Here is a 17,604-nt window from a genome sequence, read left to right as displayed (position 1 = left end):
GACGGAAAGGTCAGTGTGTGGATGAGAGGGGGAGTTAAAGTGTAAAGCAGCCGGGAGATCACATAGGCCTAAGCAGATTGAGCGGAGGTGTTACAGTGAATGTGATAGTTTAGTTTATCAATTGTCACGTGTAGAGGTTTGAAAGGTTCACATGAATCTCTATCTCACCTGCTGGGGTCTCTGGATGGAAGTGAGAGAGGAGGTGTCAGGACAGGTGTAATATCTCCCGCGGATGCAGGACCTAGGGAGGGGTCAGTTTGAGTGGGAAGTCATGAGAGAGCAAAGGAGCTTTGGAGGGAGTAGTCTGAATGGAAAGCAGTAAGAGGTGGAGACATGACTAGAACTGGAATCACACTGAAGGTAGTGGAAATGTCAGGAGATAATGACATTTCCACCACTCCCTCAGCGAATATGATCTTCTATGTACTGTGTCTTTGTTTGCACAACATAGTTTGGTTTCACACTATTATAGTTACCTAGTATTATTGTTATTAATTCATTGATCGGTATATATTTATCTGTGTACTATTGCATGAACCTGTCTGTTAAGCTACAGCATCAGGGCTGGATTTACGTATAAGCTTCACAAGCTTAAGCCTAGGGCCTCGAGATCTAGGGGGACCTTGGCAGAGACAGGTTTACCTATAGGCTTTATAGGCTTCATAGGCTGAAGCCTAGGGCCTCAAAATCTAGGGGGCCTCCGTCCAAGGTGTTTTTTTTCCACAGAGTAAAAAAAATCCACAGAAAAAAAATAATTGGAGCGCAATCAGAGTTTCTACTTTGACGGAAATTACCTAAAATTCTGGTTCAGGCCCGCTGGAAGTTTTGGGGAAAAAAATTACGACTATCCGTGCCTGCACAGTTGGGGGAAGCCTGTGAAGCAGTAGTGACGCAAAATGACGCTGTCTCTCCGCTCGTGCGCAGTTTGCCCGGGCGAGTTCGGGCTTTTGCACTCCACAATCACCTCGATGCCTCATGTCTACTCCAGGTATGTAGTGGAATATTGTGTTGCGGGAGTACCCGTTTCTCTGGGCCGGGGGGGGGGGGGGGGGGCTGCGGTGTCTGCAGCGCAGATAGTCGGAGTCTCGCGCTGGGATGGGATGGAGAGAGAGGGGGAGGGAGAGAGCGGCGGAGGGAGAGGGAGGGGGAAGAAGGAGGGGGAGAGGGAAAGGGGGATTTTCTTTAGTGAGATTGCAAAATTAAGGTAGGTTTTAGAGCAATTATATTTCCTCCATATATAACAATTGGAACTGCTTTCTTTTCCTTGATAACAATACTGAAAAATATGAATTCCATAGTTTGCGACTTTCATTTTGCATCATATTTTTAATGTGCACACACTAACACAGTCAAACAGTAACAGGCAATCAAATCAACACACAAAACATTTTCTAAAAAAAGGTGTTATTTACTGCAAAAACTTACATTATTTTATTTGCAGTGTTTGCATGCTCCTTTATAACATTTTACATAACATTTTACATTTTACTTGATTATTAAAACAAGGCCAGTTTCAATTCTTGATTTAAAAAAATGTATACAACAATGACCACAATCATCCCATTTCAACCACTCATCACTCTTGACTCAACCAAAATTATTTCTGAAATATTGGTCATAAATTTGGTGCAAAAATAAGGCTCAGAATGCACCAGAGAGCATCTAAAACCCCAGAGCTTCCAGGGCCCTTAAGTGGGCCCTGGACCCCGCCCACAAGGGTATTTGAGCTTTGCGCTTGTGATATCCACTGCGTGCACTTATTTCACATAAAATTTTGTAATCTTGCCATGCCACCCCCCTTTTTGAAAAGCTTTGTGCCTGGTGTATAATATTTTTGACACTGTCATAGGCCTTTATTACATATGCTGTCACAACACATAGTAGTCTCTAAACAACACTTCAGTAATTTTCCTTGCCCTCCATTTCAGAATAATAGTGTTTTAAGCCGATAACTTGACACTAGCACTGGCAATAAATAAAAAGCGCAGCTTTCCAGCCCTTATCTCATTTACCACGCTCACTGCACATCTGTGTCAATCTGGTAGACTCTTCCATCTTCCTCTCGTCGTGGGGGTGGGGGATTGGGAGGGGCCTCACAAGTGGAATAGTCTAGGGCCTCTCTTCATCTAAATCCGGCCCTGTGTAGCATGTAAGGATTTCATTGTTACTGGCACATATGACAATTAAAAACTCTTGACTCTCTTGACTTGACTCTTGTATAACGCTACAGCAGGTGTTAAACCTGGAAGGTGCATTGTCATTTGGAATTTAGTGGCTGGAAGTGTCAAACAGGGGTAGAACATATAGAGTAAATGGTCAGTCACTAAGGAACGGTGATGATTAGAGAGATCCAAGTCAATCGTAGCCTGAAAGTGGCAGCACAGATCTACACGGTAATGAAGTAGGCATATAGCATCCATGTCTTCATTGGTTGGGGCATACAGTACATAGAAGAGTTGGGATGTTATGCTCTAATTTTACAAAACATCATTTAGGCTGCTCCTGGTGTATTGTCTGCAGTTCTGGTCAGCACACTACAGGAGGAATGCAATTGTGCTGCAGAGAGTACAGAGAAGATTCACATGGATGTTACCTGGATCGGGGGGCTTTAATTATGGGGAGAGATTGGATAAGCTAGGCTTGTTTTCCTTGCGGCAAAGAAAGCTGGGGGGTGACCTGAAATAAATATATACAAGAAAGGGCAAACAAAAAAAGAGGATGGTAAAGATACCCCAAAGGCACAGTATAAGGTCTAAAGGGGAACCCTCCCAGTTTCCCACAGCCTTCGGGCTCCTCCTTTTCCCTTTCTTGTTACCGCCCCCGATCAGTCTGAAGAAGGGTTTCGGCGCCGTTTAAAACGATTTTTACTATTTACTTCGCGTTCTCCTATAAATCATTGAAAACCCGCTGCAAGACCCGGTCGCAAAAGGTATTTTAGTGTATAGGCCTCGATAATATGTTATCATAGTTTGGGTCTCATTCCGCAACCTCTCGCAGCCCCAGGTTTTTATAAAGCAAACAATTAAAGGGATGTACCTTATTTTTACATTAAATGGGGTATATATAACCCTATATAAACAGTCATCTATAGCGAGTAGTTCATTTTGGGCTTTTTTATCTGCAGTTTTTGGTCTCAGCATTTGAGGGCACTAATCCAGCGATGTCAACGTTCTAAACCAGCGCGTTCTACATGAACCCACTAGAAAGCCGATTCACATGGGCATTTATTTACAGCAATGGAACACTAAATTCCTTCCAATTGGCCTGGGGATGTAGATTAGATATAAAAATCATGTTATATTGTGAATTATTTGTGAAAATCTTTGAAAGCTTAGGGGTGACCTATTAAAAATGTTAATCTATCCTTAAGAAATGGGCTTTTGATTATCCAAGATCACAGCTTTTTTGTAATGTCCATTGAAAATCAATAAGGAACAAGATGCTAATTTCCGAGTATGAAAATGGCCATAACTTTTTTAATACTTGAGATATGAAAGTGAATTTGGTGTCAAATTAAACTTATTGTTATGCTTTATCTGATGGGATAAATTGCAGACTTGATTTTTAAAATCCCTAAATTTTGTAACATTGCTATAGAGATGGTGGAATTAGTTTCAGTTACTACATTTAATAACCAGTAAGACTTATGCAGGTATAGGCAAGGCACGGAAGGATACGTTTTAAAAATACGGGCAAATTGGTCTTGATAGGCAAAAATCAGCTTGGATGTGGTGGACTGAAGGATCCATTTCTGTGTTGTACAAAGCTATAACTCTATGACTCTATAACTCTATGAATTAACATTGGTGCTTGATATCTTACAGGCAAGTAACTAGACTAAGTGGGACCAGTTGGGTCCCATGTTCACACGGGAGGGCTGGTTCCCCCAACGCAATATTCCACCTCTTCACCAATTCCAATAAAGCTGGCCAGTGTGGGGGGGGGGGGGGGCTTTCTGGAGCGCTAGTATGGGTGTTGTGGGCCGAAGGGACTGGGTTCCAGAGGGCTAGTATGGACTGTGGGCCAAATGAATAAGCCACGCAGGCCTGGTGGGCTGGCAGCTCAGTCACTCAGGCCTGGTGGGCTGGCAGCTGAGTCACTCAGGCCTGGTGGGCTGGCAGCTGTTAGAAACTCTGCCCAAAACAGGTGAGAGACTGTGAGAGAGAAGAGGGGGAGGATGGATAATCAATTTTAGACATTTTTCATCTTTTTCTGCAGGTCACAGCAATGAAGGAGGAAAGTCTATCCTGGCCTGGATCTCACAGGGAGCAAATAAAGGGAGGGAGAAAAATACTGGGGAAAGGTTTAATACTTGCAGAGGGAAATACTTACTGATGGCCCAGGGACTCCTGGGCTAGTACAGGCCTGATGGGCCGAAGGGACTCTTAAAAAAAAAAAATCTGAGTGAAATCTCAGTGAAAGGCACTTTTTCTGGACTTTTCCTGGCTTGGCACGGGCCTTTTGGGCCAAAATGCTTCTCCTAACACAGGCTAATACAGGCATTTTGGGCAAAATGTTTTAACGGCTAATAGAGGCCTTGTGGACTAAAATTAGTGGTTTCAGGCAGGCCAAACAACTCCATTTAATTTCCAATTACATTGCAGTTTCAAGCACAGGGCAGGCCGAATAGCTCATTGCATTTTCATTTCACTTCCATTGCCATTGCAGTTTCAAGCACAGGGCAGGCCAAGCCAAACAGCTGATTGCATTTTCACTTCATTTCCATTGCCATTGCACTTTCAAGCACAGGGAAGGCTCAAGCCAAACAGCTGATTGCATTTTCACTTCATTTCCATTGCCATTGCACTTTCAACCACAGGGCAGGCTCAAGCCAAACAGCTGATTGTATTTTCTCTTCATTTCCATTGCCATTGCACTTTCAAACACAGGGCAGGCTCAAGCTAAGCAGCTGATTGCATTTTCATTTCATTTCCATTGCCATTGCAGTTTCAAGCAGAGGGCAGGTCAAACAACTCATTTCATTTGCATTAAGGGCCAACAAATCATTTATTCAAGTACATTGCATACTCACAGTGTTTTGTAGTTTCCCAGCCCAGACAGAGAGTTGTGACCTCTCCCTCGCCATCTTGCAGACAGATTGAGCCACGCCCACACTTCCGGGTTTTATATTCCCTCCTCCCTCCCACCAGAAGGGGTGTGGCCTTCATGGCAGTAATTGACAAGAGAGAGAATCTCAAGATTTTTTAAACACTAATAAGTCTTTTATTTTTCATCGATGGGAAAAATCCTCGGGGCCTGTGCAGCGGAGGAGGACTCTGAGTAAGATGGCCAAATAAATCACAGCCATATGTGGTACCGTTTTTTCTAAAATCAAAGCACAGTGCAAACAGGAAGTGGTGCAAGATGAGACTTTTAAATATATAGATGAAATAACCTATCAGCTTCAGATTCTCCATCCTATACTCTGGAGAAATGCTTATTCAGCTAAAGTGTGATTTAGTTTTCCTAAAGCAGGGAATTAGCATGCACTTTGGAAATGAAATCCATTAGTTATCTCCATTTGGTCAGTTTTTCACAGAATCAAACTCAGGAGGAAATTCACCTCATTATGTGTGTGTGTTGACTCCAAAGTACTTTGTAAATTAATCCAATTCCCCTACCAGGTGATTTAGTGTGATAAGTAACCTGAGGTTTATCTGGAATTCTTTTATGTAGCCTTTATTTTTACTAAGTATTTCCAGCAAAGCATTTCCAGACACAGCTCAAATACAGATATATAGTATTGATTTGACTATATTAGTTATTTGAGTAAATTTGTACATACAATAAGAAATATTGACCTGTACCCATTTGTATATGGACAGCGAATGCACATAATTTTAATAATTAGATTTGTTGGTTCTTAAATTCTCAAGTTGCCAATCATGGCGGATAGAGCTTTATTAATTTCTTTGTATTGAATACAAATCTTCTTTCTTGTTATTCCACAGCCTCTGCATAGTTTTATTTCACTGCCATGACTGCAGTCTGTGGTGGATGGTTTCATATAACACAGTAAACGATGAGAAAACATAAAAAGGTGACCACTAGCAATATAATATGGGAACCTATGAACCTGAGAATGTACAGGAAAAAAGATTAAATCATCTATGACATGCTATTTTAACCTGTTATGCAATCATTATGTACCAATTCTGTGTGCGCAGTGAATAAGGAGAATATGGGGATCAAGCAGAAAGAAGTCGTCAAATCAATTTTATTTCTATAGCACATTTAAAAACAACTCTCGTTGACCAAAGTGCTTTACATCAGTGCAGGTACTAACGTTCTACAAACAGTGGTACATAGATCTAACAATACATACATAAATACATACATACAGCGCTCCCTCAGAGGACCTCAAGAAACGCTTGTGAGTAAAAATAAGTTTTAAGTCTAGACTTAAAAGAGTTGATGGAGGGGGCAGTTCTGATGGGCAGTTCTAGGTGTTGCAACCGCAAAAGCGCGGTCGCCTCTGAGCTTATGCCTGGACTGCAGGATGGTCAGTAATCCCAAGTCGGCTGACCTGAGGGACCTGGAGGTAGTATGGTTGGTTTGCAAATTTCTGATGTAGGTGGGGGCAAGCCCATTAAGGGCATTGTATACATAGAGGAGGAGCTTGAAATTGATTCTGAACTGCAATGGGAGCCAGTGGAGTGCATAGGAAGAAGAAGGGCATAGGATAAGATGTTTTCTTATTGAAAATTAGAGTTAACCTGCATGGTCATATGTCATAATTCTGCTTCTAATGTTCCTATGTTCTCAAAATATACATGGAACATGGGCGGTAGCAGCGTGACTTTGGTATTTCAGATTAAAAAGGAGCACTTGGAATATACTGGGGCAGAAATCCATAGGGTAGTGATGTAACATTGTGAGTAAATGTGCTCTTGGTTTAACTACTGCAATGGAGGCATGCATAACGGATATTGCTGCATTCAGTTAGCAAAACAACCAGTGGTGAACTAGTGCTTCGTTATCGTGGAAACCAATAAAACTTAAAAACCAACAGGACCTAAGGGCTCCATGAGATGTTTGCTTACTGTCTGGAAACTATCATCTCAAAGTTATTTCTGTCAAGATTACAGTAAATGCTACAAGAACATTGTGGAGAAATGTATACACAAATGTTAAACAGAGATGAATTACACAAATACGTCCTGATATAAACATACTTAATCATTCAGGAATTCTGCAGAGAAATGCATTCCTAAATAAATATATTAAACATTCAGAAATTGAATGAGGCAATGAATTCCAACTGGGCGTGTACCGATTACATGGGATTACTCTGATGTAGAAATATCCTTATGTAAATTTAATAATTAGTGTAAAATTGAAATGTGGAAAATCTACTTATAATTATACAAAAGCGTGAAAAAGTTCAAGGGCACAGGCACTGCATAAGAAAGTAAACATCTGAGGATTAGGGAAGACAAATATCCAAATAGATCTCTTGATACATTTTATTTTATAAATTGAATTGTTGGCTAAATATTCCAATGTGAGCATAGTTTATTGCTAAATGATTAGAAATTTACCCAAATAGAAGCAATCAAAATTGAACTGGATAGTAATGAAATTCAAATTGAGAAAACTATTGTAGTTATATGATAACAGTTCTGAAAGCCTTTGGAAATGCACCAAATGTTTTAAAATCCATAAGCATACTTTGCCAAGGCTGAAGGGACAGACAGATAAAAAAGTGACCACCAGAAATCAAGGCAAATGTAAATGAAAGCCAAAATGTAAGCACAAATCTTATTAATTGGCTGCTAACAATATATAGGGGCCATAGTTAGAAAAAATAACCTTTTTTCCATATCAGTTAATGCACCATCTCCAAGGTTTAGAAATGTCAGAAATAGAACCCAGTTTCAGGTGCAGATTACAATTTCCCTTACTTATAGTCGCACATGGTAAAAGTAATTAATTGTCCTTTTATGATGGTTTGTTTACTATGTGTTTAGTTCTTTGATGATCAAATGTTTTAGAGAGATTGTCAGAAATGTGACATGCCAATAGAAATAATTCTTGCTAAAACTGTACTTAGTTCCAATATTGCACTCACAAGTAAGCTCTGAGGTTCTTGGGCCAATTCTAATAGACCTGAAACATGGTGCATCAGTTCTTCATCTCTGCATAACCTTGGTGCTCAGGAAAGTGAGCATTATCCATCTGTAATCGTTAGGTGAATTAACCATCAGGTTGGTGGCTTTGGGGTTCTATCAGGTTCTGCTGATTTTTCATCCATCCTGAAAGTCTTTTAAAGAGTACCCAAGGAAATATGAAACACTGTAATCGGGTTGCCCTGATAAAACATCCATGGTTAGTGTTAAATAAAACATTTGCATATAATTGTGATGGCATTGACTCTGCCATCACACTTTCTTTGCAACATGTTCTTCAACATCCACTGATCAGTTCTCTAAGTAATAGATGTTTGCCTTTGATTATGAATATGCAATTGGGCAGAGTATTGGCAATTGGGCTTTTGGCAATGTGCAGTACAGCCTTGATGGCAGACTGCTAAAAGTTTATCTATTTTTTCAACATGCCGTACCTTCATTGAACCAACTTAAAATCTCCTGCTAAATCTCTATCCTGCAATTATTATTATTTTGCTTCTTAGCTGTTTATAGGATGGAACCTGAACAGATATGGTCAATAAAAATTTGGTTGCCTGGTTTTAAGCAAATAAATTGAATGTTCTTAATTAAAAAATCTTATTATTGAAACTGATTTATCAACGATTTATTCTTTGAAATTGGTCCTGCAATTATTCATTCTGTATTTTTTGAGGTGATGTTCAAATATGAATTAATAGTGAAATAATCCATTTCCAAGGGGTGTGATTTCTTCATACCTTATTCGCAAAACATCATTATCATAATATTGGCAATAAGTTATCCGTCCACATTTACGATCCCACTGGTGCTGTCAAAAATTGCCCCCAAAAGGATAGGGATAGGAAAAAAACCTGTAAAAAAAAGAATAACATAGAAATGAACTAAACTATCATTGATTGTGGAATTAAATGTGCCGCACAGTGCTTTTTAACCATGTATAAACATTCTTCTGCCCTTACAAGTGAATGAAAAGAAAACATGAATGCTCTAATGAGAATCTCTGCATTTTCGGCTCTTGATATGGCCTTCCCAACATTTGGAAAAACAAAACACATTGTAGCCCAATAAAGTGGATAAATCCCCAGGGCATGATGAATTGCATTCTGTGGGAAGATAGGGAAGAACTGTGAAGGCGCTACAAAGATATTTTGCACCATCCTTAGCCTTAAGTGAAGTAAAAGAAGATGGACAGTGGCTAATGTTGTACCATTATTTAAGAAGGACAGCAAGAATAAGCCAAGGAATTACAGGTTGGTGACCTGGACATCAGTAGTGAGACAGGTGTTGGAGGGGAATTTTACGGACATGATCTACCAACATTTAGACATGCAAGGACTGATTACGCTTTACGCGTAAGAAATCATGACTCACTAACTTTATTGAAGGGGTTACCAATAGGATTGATGAGGGCAGGGCAGTGAATGTTTTCTATGTGGACCTTAGTAAGGTCTTTGACTCAGTTCCACATGGTAGGATAGCCTGGAAGGTTAAATTACATGGAATCCAAGATGAACTTGCCAATTGGATTCCAAATTGGCTCGAAGTCAAGGGTAGATGTGGAGGGTGTTTTTTCTGACTAGAGGCCTGCGACCAGTGTTGTTCCATAGAAATCAGTGCTGGGTTCACTGTTGTTTGTTATCCACATTCATAATTTGGATGACGGTGTAGTTAACATTTTTAGTCAATTTGCAGTTGATACCAAAATTGGTGGTATAGGATGAGGAACGATGAGGAAGGTTAACTTATTTTACAACAAGATCAAGATTAATTGAGAAAGTGGGACAATGAATGATAAATGTAATTTAATGCTGACAAATGTGAGGTATTGCACTTTGGTATTCTAAACAGGTGCAGAACTTACACAATAAATTATAGAGCCCAAGAGAGTGATAACAGAGAGATCTAGAAGTACAGTACATAGTTCCCTGAATGGACAAATTGGTGAAGAAGGCATTTAGCATGCATGTCTTCATTGGAAGGGTATTAAGTACAAAGGTTGGGACATCATGATACAGCTAAAAAATCGTGATTGAGACCATACTTGGAGAACAGTGTGCAGTTCTGGTCATCTTGCAATAAATAGGAAGTTGGAAAGGATTCAGACGAGATGGGCTAGGATGTTACCTGGACTTGTGGGCTTGAGTTATATGGTGAGGTTGGATAGGCTGGGACTTTTTTCTTTGTAATGTATGAGGATGACTTTATTGAAGTATAGAAAATCAAGAGGGGTATAGATGAAGTGAATGCTTGCAGTCTTTTTCCTGGAGTAGATAATTCAAAAACTAGAGGGCATAGGCTTAAGGTGAGAGGAGAGGGAATTAAGAGGGACCTCAGGGACATCTTTTTCGCTCAGAAAGTAGTATTTTTCTTGGAATGAAATTCCTTAAGAAGCTATCAAAGCGGATGCAATTATGACATTTAAAAGACATTTGGATAAAAACCGTTATAGGTCAAATTGAGGCAAATAGGATAGTCTAGAATGCAAACTTGGTCGGCATGGACAAGTTAAGCTGAAGGGTCTGTTTCAACATTTTATAGTTCTATGACTCCATAAATCTAGAAGTAAACAGATAACAGGTTATTATCTAACTTTAAATAACATTCTCTTTCTCCCTGGCTACATAAGGACTATTTCTGCCTGCTATCTTTTTTTTCCTTTTCCTCTAATTGCACAGTCTCGTCTATTGGACATGATGCAGCGTGCCAGTAGCCATCAGCAACATATAGTAGCTCCACCTGATCCCACCTGCCATTCATGTCTTCACTCTTTCAAAGTATTTGCTTTATTCCACTCACATTTTGCTGATACTCAGACTAACTTATTTCTCTCTCAGGTCTGATGAAAGGTAAGTCATCTGAAAAAAAAAAAATTCCCCACATTTTGTCTGACCTGCTGAGTTTTCTAGCCTTTTCCATTTTCTTTTTTTTTGCTTCATATTGGCTCAGTTTTTCTTAATCAACCCTTAAGAGTTTAGATAATAGACAATAGGAGCAGGAGTAGGCCATTCGGCCCTTCGAGCCAGCATTGCCATTCACTGTGATCATGGCTGATCATCCACAATCAGTACCCCGTTCCTGCCTTCTCCCCATATCCCTTGACTCCGCTATCTTTAAGAGCTCTATCTACTCTCTTGAAAGCATCCAGAAAATCGGCCTCCACTGCCTTCCGAGGCAGAGAATTCCACAGATGCACAACTCTCTGGGTGAAAAAGGTTTTGCTCATCTCCGTTCTAAATGGCCAACCCCTTATTCTTAAACTGTAGCCCCTGATTCTGCACTCCCCCAACACCGGGAACATGTTTCCTGCCTCGAGCGTGTCCAATCCCTTAATAATCTTATATGTTTCAATAAGATTCCCTCTCATCCTAAATTCCAGTGTATACAAACCCAGTCGCTCCATTCTTTCACCATATGACAGCCCAGCCATCCCGGGAAATAACCTCGTGAACCTATGCTGCACTCTCTCAGTAGTTTAGGTTGCCAGGCAGGGGCTGCCACCTGACCATTAATAACTCATTGCACAGACTTAAAAGCTTACTGTGCTCTTAACTGCTCCCATTAAACCAATCTGAATTATTCTATCACAGCCGTTCTCTTCTTTTCTGACAAATGATTGGTGTTTTATTTCCACAGTGGCTTCCTGAAATTTTACAATATTTTTTGTTTTGGTTTCAGATTTCCAGCATCTGCAGTCTTTTTGATTTTCATAAACAGATCAGGTTTTCTTTATTCAGTCTGCAAACTCTGAGCTATTTATTTAATTATCTACCTCACCTACATTCTTACCATTTTTTTCTGGCTGCTGCCCTGGTTTAATGAATACCAATATAAGACTGGGGATCAGAATTTCATCCTCTGTGGTCACATTATACCCATTAGGATTATCAATTTCAGATAACTAGTCTTTCCACAGCGCAAATTTTGAGTTCTAATGAAACATCATTAAGCTGAAGCATTACCTATGTTTTCCTGTTTCTATCTTTTATTACTGCCTGACCTGCAGATATTTCTGGTATTCTTTGTTTTTGCTTCAAACTTCTAGCATCTTCATTGTTTTCCTTCTCTAAATAATTGTTTTCTTTTGTTTGTTTTCTTTTGTCTTCTCCTCTCTACATCTCCTTTTCTCGGGTGGAAAATCTTCAACTTGCAACTATTTGGCTGTTCTAAGATATCCACTGTCCTGCTGGGTATTGTCAGATTCCAGTATTTCCTGTTTTGCTGAATATGTGCAAATATAGAATTTCAGAATTAAAGTGGGCAAATACGATGTGGCATCGATGAAAAATGTTGTTTTGCTTTTTATTCCAGTGACATTTTAAAAGGCAATTGTTACCCAATGCTTGAATGATGAGAGATTGAATCCCAATAGCGAATTATGTAGTTTCCTTGGGCACTGCTCTATAATAGATGAGAAAACAGATGATGTAAAAAGTACATAATTTGTCTCCTATCATTACTATTCATTGATTATTAATAATGGAATAGCACTGTATGTTAAGGGCCATGCAACGCAAGTTCCGAACACCAGCTACAAGAATATCTTTGGATTTTGGCATTTTAAAATTATCTAGACCATTGGGTCCCGTCCCCTCCCATTGCAGGGGGGAGGGGGGGGGAGGCTGCGGCATCACACACACTCTAACCACCCCCCACCACACACACACGGGGGGGAGGGGGAGGGAGGAGTAGTGGAGAGGGGGAGGGGGAGAGTGAGAGTGGGGGGCGGGGGGGGAGAGGGAGAGGGGGGGAAGGGGGAGGGGAGAGGGGGAGGGGGAGGGGGGGGGGGAGGAGAGGGGGGGGGGGGAGAGAGAGTGGAGGAGGAGAGAGCAGGGGAGAGAGAGCAGGGTGAGAGGGAGAGGGAGGGAGGAGAGAGAGAGGAGGGGGGAGAGGAGGGTAGAGAGGGGGGTGAGAGGGGGTGGTAGAGGGGGGGGAGGGAAAGTAGAGGGGAGAGAAGAGTGTGGAGAGAGGAGTGTGGCGGAGGAGGGTGGGCCACGAGCAAAGGCATTGTGACGTCATCAGCTGGCGAGAGGTTAGATTTGAAAAAAAAAAGTCAGTTTGATGGACAATTTTAGTAAAAACACGGGAAATAATTAACCAAATTTACAGAGGAGTGGAGTTTTGAAATCATAAGGTAAATCTCTACCGCAAAATGAAATTTCATCGTTTCAGCGTCGGGTTTTCGAGGAGTTGTGAATCAAAGGCGAAATCACACACACACACACACACACACACACACACACATTTGGGGGGGGGGGGGGGGGGGGGGGGATGGGGTGTGGCCTGCGGCATATCACACACACACTAACTAACTAACCCCCACACACACACACTATCCTTCCCCCTTGATATTATATTAATATTATTAATTTGCTCCTTTCCCCCATCTACCACCCTATCCACTCACACATAGCCCCCAACTGCGCAGGCGGAGCTAGAGAGGGAGGGGGAGGAGGTAGAGAGGGAGAGGTAGGGGTGTAGAAAGTGAGACGTAGGGGTGCGAGCAGCTTCACAGGGGTGGGCTGGTCCCCGAACACAATACTCCACCACTCTCCCATCGGTCCCAATACTCACCACTCCCTAGAGAGGGAGGGGGTTAGAGAGGGAGAGGTGGTAGAGAGGGAAGGAGGGGTAGAGAGGGAAGGGGGGGGGGGAGTAGAGAGGGAGGGGTGGCAGAGAGAGAGGACAGAGACAGAGAGAGAGGGCAGAGACAGAGAGAGGGCAGACAGAGACAGTAGAGGCAGAGAGAGGGTAGAGGCAGAGAGAAGGTAGAGGCAGGGAGAGGGAGGGCAGGGAGATGGAGGGCAGAGAGAGGATAGAGAGAGAGAGGGTAGAGACAGAGAGGGGCAGAGAGAGGGGCAGAGAGAGAGAGAGCGAGGCAGAGAGAGATGCAGAGAGAGAGGCAGAGAGAGGCACAGAGAGGCTCAGAGAGAGAGAGAGGCAGAGAGAGAGAAGCAGAGGCAGAGAGAGAGAGAGATGCAGATGCAGAGAGGAGAGAGGCAGAGAGGAATGATCGCACTTTATTATGCGCCGCCGACCCATTCTGACCTATGCCGCCGAAAATGTGAGTAGCGTGTATGAAAATGGGAAGGCCGTGGCCACCTGTTTGGGAGAAGATACAAATTAAGGAGATTAAAAGAAAGCCAACACAACCCTGGCTCACACAGACATTACGGATGTTGAGAACAAAGGGAAGAGTTTTAGTATAATAGAGATACATATGATGTGTGAAGGAGGGGGAAAGTTTTGCATCTAATCCTCAGAACCTTATGAATTTAATGGCAAGTCTTGATATACGTTTTATAGTGTAGCTTTCCTGTTGCAGCCAACCATACTGACAGTCTGGGTAATCAATCATAAAGGCAGTCAAGGAGAAATTTAGAGTATTACTTGGCAGCATGCAGCTCTTAATGGTGATATGTGGTTAGTTTATTGGGGTAGGTATATACAGTCTGCTTTTTTGTTCTTTACGTCATGCTGGAAAAGTAATTCTTTAATATATCTGTTCCTTCATCCCTCCATTCAGAATACTCAGCATTTACAACACGTATTGGAGTTGAGAGTTTAAAATGGAGGCATGCACCCTTAAAATATTTTAATGACTGATCTACCTCCTGAGAGCAGGCTGGTTGAGCATTCCCCAGCTCAATTCCACTAGACATGTTAACAGTTGAATTGCAAGTGGGTAGAAGATGTTTTTATTATTTTAATATTCAACTACAGGGAGGGGCCTGTAATGGGATTTTTTTTAATGTTGATGCCACTGTTATCCTTGAGTCCCCTGATATGTGTATGTTAGTACCTGTAGTACAGGTAGGTATAAGGAAAAGTGAATCAGAAGAACATTTGAATTGCATTCATGTCAAAAGTACCAACAGAAAAAAAAAATCCTATTAGGCAGCTGTTCTGTGGATGGACAATTTTGCCAAACTCATGTTTTAGTGGGTTTGGCTCTGGTTGCCATTTTTAAACCAATCTGTTCTGAGTGAGAGAGTGGATTGTTTAAACGAATTGCACTGCTGCTACTTAGAAACATAGAAGCATAGAAATTAGGTGCAGGAATAGGCCATTCGGCCCTTCGAGCCTGCACCGCCATTCAATATGATCATGGCTGATCATCCAACTCAGTATCCCGTACCTGCCTTCTCTCCATACCCTCTGATCCCCTTAGCCACACGGGCCACATCTAACTCCCTCTTAAATATAGCCAATGAACTGGAAAGTTTTTCTCATCTTTTTATAGGATTTCCCCCTTATCCTTAAGCTGTGACCCCTTGTCCTGGACTTCCCCAACATCGGGAACAATCTTCCTGCATCTAGCCTGTCCAACCCCTTAAGAACATTGTAAGATCCCCTCTCAATCTCCTAAATTCTAGCGAGTATAAACCAAGTCTATCCCGTCTTTCTTCATAAGACAGTCCTGACATCCCAGGAATCAGTCTGGTGAACCTTCTCTGCACTCCCTCTATGGCAATAATGTCCTTCCTCAGATTTGGAGACCAAAACTGTACGCAATACTCCAGGTGTGGTCTCACCAAGACCCTGTACAACTGCAGTAGAACCTCCCTGCTCCTATACTCAAATCCTTTTGCTATGAAAGCTAACATACCATTCGCTTTCTTCACTGCCTGCTGCACCTGCATGCCTACTTTCAATGACTGGTGTACCATGACACCCAGGTCTTGCTGCATCTCCCCTTTTCCTAGTCTGCTTTCCTGTTTTTGCCACCAAAATGGATAACCTCACAATTATCCACATTATACTGCATCTGCCAAACATTTGCCTACTCATCCAGCCTATCCAAGTCACCTTGCAGTCTCCTAGCATCCTCCTCACAGCTAACACTGCCCCCCCAGCTTAGTGGCATCCGCAAACTTGGAGATATTGCCTTCAATTCCCTCATCCAGATCATTAATATATATTGTAAATAGCTGGGGTCCCAGCACTGAGCCTTGCGGTACCCCACTAGTCACTGCCCGCCATTGTGAAAAGGACCCGTTTACTCCTACTCTTTGCTTCCTGTTTGCCAGCCAGTTCTCTATCCACATCAATACTGAACCCCCAATGCCGTGTGCTTTAAGTTTGTATACTAATCTCTTATGTGGGACCTTGTCGAAAGCCTTCTGGAAGTCTAGATACACCACATGCACTGGTTCTCCCCTATCCACGCTACTAGTTACATCCTCGAAAAATTCTATAAGATTCGTCAGACATGATTTACCTTTCGTAAATCCATGCTGACTTTGTCCAATGATTTCACCACTTTCCAAATGTGCTGCTATCCCATCTTTAATAACTGACTCTAGCAGTTTCCCCAATACCGATGTTAGACTAACTGGTCTGTAATTCCCCGTTTTCTCGCTCCCTCCCTTCTTAAAAAGTGGGGTTACATTTGCTACCCGCCAATCCTCAGGAACTACTCTAGAATCTAAAGAGTTTTGAAAGATTATTACTAATGCATCCACTATTTCTGGAGCTACTTCCTTAAGTACTCTGAGATGCAGCCTATCTGGCCCTGGGGATTTATCGGCCTTTAATCCATTCAATTTACCCAACACCACTTCCCGACTAACCTGGATTTCACTCAATTCCGCCCAGCTATTTCCGGCAGATTATTTATGTCTTCCTTAGTGAAGACGGAACCAAAGTAGTTATTCAATTGGTCCGCCATATCCTTGTTCCCCATGATCAACTCACCTGTTTCTGACTGCAAGGGAGTTTTTATGTTCCCTGCCAGTTTTCTTTCATAATCTATTTTTCCTTTCCTAATTAAACCCTTTGTCCTCCTCTGCTGGTCTCTGAATTTCTCCCAGTCCTCTGGTATGCTGCTTTTTTCGGGCTAATTTGTACGCATCATCCTTCGCTTTGATACTATCCCTGAGTTCCCTTCCACGGATGCACTACCTTCCCTGATTTATTCTTTTGCCAAACTGGGATGAACAATTTTTGTAGTTCATCCATGCAGTCTTTAAATGTCTTCCATTGCATATCCACCGTCAACCCTTTTAGAATTAATTGCCAGGCAATCTTGGCCAATTCACGTCTCATACCCTCAAAGTTACCTTTCTTTAAGTTCAGAACCATTGTTTCTGAATTAACAATGTCACTCTCCATCCTAATGAAGAACTCAACCATATTATGGTCACTCTTGCCCAAGGGGGCACATACAACAAGACTGCTAACTAACCCTTCCTCATTACTCAATACCCAGTCTAAAATAGCCTGCTCTCTCGTTGGTTCCTCTACATTTTGATTTAGATAACTATCCCGCATACATTCCAAGAAATCCTCTTCCTCAGCACCCCTGCCAATTTGATTCACCCAATCTATAAATCTTAGATATATTTATAGTCTGAAGAAGGGTCTCGATCTGAAACGTCACCCATTCCTTTTCTCCAGAGATGCTGCCTGTCCCGTTGAGTTACTTCAGCTTTTTGTGTTTATCTTAGACTTATATTTATGATGATTAGTAGCTTGC

Source organism: Leucoraja erinacea, chromosome 12 (assembly GCF_028641065.1).
Source record: "Leucoraja erinacea ecotype New England chromosome 12, Leri_hhj_1, whole genome shotgun sequence".
Lineage (NCBI taxonomy): Eukaryota > Metazoa > Chordata > Chondrichthyes > Rajiformes > Rajidae > Leucoraja > Leucoraja erinaceus.
This window is presented reverse-complemented; position numbering follows the sequence as displayed.